Raw genomic sequence first — 4,076 nt, 5'->3', positions numbered from 1 at the left:
TTGCAGATGGCTTTCTCATTTTCTGTTCCTTTTGGCTTCTTCCCAAATTGAAATCTCTTACCTGGTCAATAGCTGCAAACTAAAGGACTCAAATTGTAGCTATCAGATACCAGAGACCATTTTATAGGAAGTAAAGAATGAGTGCTAATCCTTGTGCCAAGTGTTTGTATATCATCTAATTTAATTCCTACAACTACTCTGTGAGGTAGGTATGATTAGCCTCATTTCTAAATAAGAGTCTTGCACAGAGGGATTAAGTTACATGTCCAAAGCCACACAGATAGTCTGTAAATGAGGCAAAGATGGATAAATTGAGGGTCAACAAGTCAGACTTTTGGTATTAGAATTGAATGCACCCCAGGTCAGCGAGAAATATGGCAGGCCATTGTTTGGGCTTTTTCTTCCCCACCTCCATCATATCTAAGTCAGAGCCTCCCAAAGAGCCCAGACAGCTGCGGGAACTCTTTATCGGAGGACTGAGTTTTGAAACAACAGATGAGAGTCTACGGAGCCGTTTTGAGCAATGGGGACGCTCACGGACTGCGTGGTGATGAGAGATGCAAACACGCAGCGCTCTGGGGGCTTTGGGTTTGTCACCTGCTCTACTGCGGAGGAGGTGGATGCAGGCACACCAGGTGGATGGCAGAGCTGTGGAACCAAGAGGGCTGGCTCCTGAGAAGACTCGCAAAGACCAGGAGCCCATTTAATGGTGAAAAAGATCTTTGTTGGTGGCATCAAAGACACCGACGAGCACCACCTACGAGATTATCTTAAGCAATATGGGAAAATTGAAGTCATTGAAATCAGACTGATGGAGGTAGTGGCAAGAAGAGGGGCTTTGATTTGTGACTTTTGATGACCATGACTCTGTAGATCAGATTGTCATTCAGAAATACCACACTGTGAATGCCACGATCGTGAAGTACGAAAAACCCTGTCAAAGCAAGAGATGGCCGGTGCCTCCTCCAGCCCAAGAGGTGGAAGCGGTTCTAGACACTTCGGTAGTGGCCAAGGTGGTTTTAGTGAGAATGACAACTTTGGTCGGGGCGGGTGCGGTGGTGGTGGATATGGCAGCGGTGGGGAAGGTTATAATGGATTTGGTAATGATGGAAGCAACCTAAGGTGGTGGAAGCTACAGTGATTTGGGCAATTACAACAATCAATCTTCCAATTTTGGACGAATGAAGGGAGGGAACTTTGGAGGCAGAAGCTCTGGCCCTTTTGGTGGTGTAGATCAATGCTTTGCCAAACCATGAAACCAAGGTGGCTATGGGAGTGGCAGAAGATTTTACATGACAAAATAACAATTTATAATAAGGGCTCATGAGGGAGGGGGAAGCGGGGAGGGAGGGGGAAAATGAGGACCTAATGCCGGGGGTTTAAGTGGAGAGGAAATGTTTTGAGAATGATGAGGGCAATGAATGTACAAATGCGCTTTACACAATTGATGTGTGTATGGATTGTGATAAGAGTTGTATGAGCCCCTAATAAAATGATTTTAAATGAATAAATAAATGACTACCAGGGCAACAAAGCTTAGCAAGAGAGGAGAGCTAGAGAAGTGACGGGGAAGCTTCAGATTTCAACAGAATTGTAAACTTGCCAAGCACAGCGGTGGCAGGGCCTAGCTGCAACAAAGAAGACATGTTTTAGACGTTACTCATGTGTATGGGCAAAAGAACTTGAGGACCGTATTTGTGACTAATTGTATAACAGGTTATTTTAGTTTCTGTTCTGTGGAAAGTGTAAAGCATTCCAACAAGGGGCTTTAATGTAATTTTTATTTATTTATTTATTTGATTTATTTAGCACCCATGCTGTTGATTGCTAAATATAATAGTCTGATCATGATGCTAAATAAATGTGTTTTTTTAATAATAAAAAAGAAATATAGACGGGATAAATAAATGTCTTTTTTAATTAAAAAAGAAATATGGCAGGCCCCTGATAGCTCCCAGGATTGACAGGCAGTGCTGGAGCCCTGGTGGTGTAGTGGTTAAGTTTTGGGCTGTGATCTGAATGGTTGGCTGTTCCAAACTACCAGCAGCTCTGCAGAAGAAAGACTAGGCTTTCTACTCTCATAAACTGTTACCATCTTGGAAACCCACAGGGGCTTGCTCTGAGTTAGCATTGACTCGATGGCAGTGAGTTTATTAGGCCATTGGCTCAAGTCCAAAGAGGTTGAGGACATAGGTGCAGAACCAGATCCAGCAAAAATAGGGAAAGTCTTACTCCACAGTTTGTAAAAATAGGAGTAGACCACACCCTCAAGGAAACTTCCTTTCAATTGTATTAGGGCTGTGACCTGGTTAAAGGTTTCACTCCACCCAAAGAAGAATGGATGCATTATTTAATGGTAGTGCTGGCAAAGAATATTGAAAGTACAAACAAGATTGTCTTGGAAGAAGCACAGCCAAAATGCTCCTTGGAAGCAAAGATGGCACGAAGGGTTTTATCTGTCCTGAATTCCATGTGTCGAGAGCTCTATGTGTAGCAATTTGTGTACTCTGGTCTAGCCAGATTTGTAGAGTAGAACTGAGTCATGATAGTTGGGGGGAGGAAGCATTCAGGAACTAGAGGAATGGTGTGTGTTTTGTTGGTACTATACTGGACCCTTGTTGAATCGTTCCTTCCTTGTAACCCCTCTGTGGGGGATGTCCAGTCATCTACAGATGGGCTTTGGGTCTCTACTCCGAACCCCTTTTTTCACATCAATATAACTGTTTGTTTTGGATCTTTTGATACCTGATACCTGCTCCTGTCGACACCTCATGATCACACAGGCTGGTGTGCTTCTTCCGTGTGAGCTTATTTGCTTCCCTGCTAGATGGCTGCTTGTTTAATTTCAAGCCTTTAAGACCCCAGATACTACATCTTTTGATAGCCGAGCACCATCCACTTTCTTCACCACATTTGTTTATGCACCCATTTTTGTCTTCAGCGATTGTGTCACGAAGGTGAGTATCAAAGAGTGCTAGGTTATTAGAACAACACGTTCTGTGAAGGGAGGCCTTGAGTAGATCAATTTATAATGAAAGGGATAGAGACCAATGTACATATATTTATATGTTAAGTATTAAGAAGCAGACGAACTTTGGGCTTCTATTCAAGGCTTCCCTTGGTAAAGGAGACGGGCAGCAAAAAAGTGGAAGACCCTTGATGGGATGAATTGACAGAGTGGCTGCAACAATGAGCATAAGAACAATTGTAAGGACAGTACAGTACCGGGCAACGTTTCATTTTGTTATGAGTCAGACCCTACTCTACGGCATCTGGCCCAAACAATTCCATCCTATACCTCCCACAGCAGCTACGCTGCTCGCAGAAGGTCCCATCATGGAGTTGAGTATATTATGTTAGATTACATCATGGGACAATCCTGACCTAGCCAAGGTGACACAAAACCTATCACATTAATCCTAACCTCTATGATGTTAATGAGGCAAGATCACTGGTAGTTAAGTTAAGGACTGACTTAGGTTGTAGCATGAGTCAATCTTGTTCAGATAGGAGAGATTAAACAAGCAGAGATGAAAGAGAGCTACTACCATCAAGAAAGGAGAACAGGGGCAGCGCATATCCATTGGACCCAGGGTTCTTGTGCTGGGAACTTCCTAGGCCTAGGGAACAATTGATGCCAAGACTCATGTTAGATCTACAAGGAATGATGGTCCCACAGATGGTGAAAGGAAATAAGGAAGGGCCTTCCTTCTGAGCTGTGGGCAAAGATAGAAAGGTTTTCCTTAGAGTTAGTGCTCTGAATTTGTACTGCTAGCCTTTCAAACCATGAAAAAATACTTTTCTGTTATTTAAAGACATCCAGTGTGGTATTTCTGTTGTGGCAATACTTGGTAGCCATGTTGGATTAAAGCCTGTCACATATATAAAAATCGCGGATTTATTATAGTAGCTAAAAAAAATAAAACAGGGAGCTAATAATGATGAGTACAAGAATGAAGAAAATAAGTATTCTTTTTTTAAAAAACAATTTTTAATTGTTTTATTAGGGACTCACACAACTCTTATCACAATCCATGCATACATCAATTGTGTAAAGCATATTTGTACATTCATTG

The 4,076-nt window shown here is 42.4% G+C and overlaps 1 pseudogene; it reads left to right on the top strand.

Moving 5' to 3' along the window:
• Positions 1-374: 374 nt before the first annotated feature.
• On the top strand, positions 375-1,304 carry LOC115871326 (annotated as a pseudogene).
• The last annotated feature ends 2,772 nt before the right edge of the window (positions 1,305-4,076 follow it).

This window comes from Echinops telfairi, unplaced genomic scaffold (assembly GCF_000313985.2).
Source record: "Echinops telfairi isolate 266 unplaced genomic scaffold, ASM31398v2 ScPeMD7_5592;HRSCAF=6446, whole genome shotgun sequence".
NCBI classification, from domain to species: domain Eukaryota; kingdom Metazoa; phylum Chordata; class Mammalia; order Afrosoricida; family Tenrecidae; genus Echinops; species Echinops telfairi.
The sequence above is the reverse complement of the archived record's forward strand: the minus strand, read 5'-3'. Positions and strand labels throughout refer to the sequence as shown.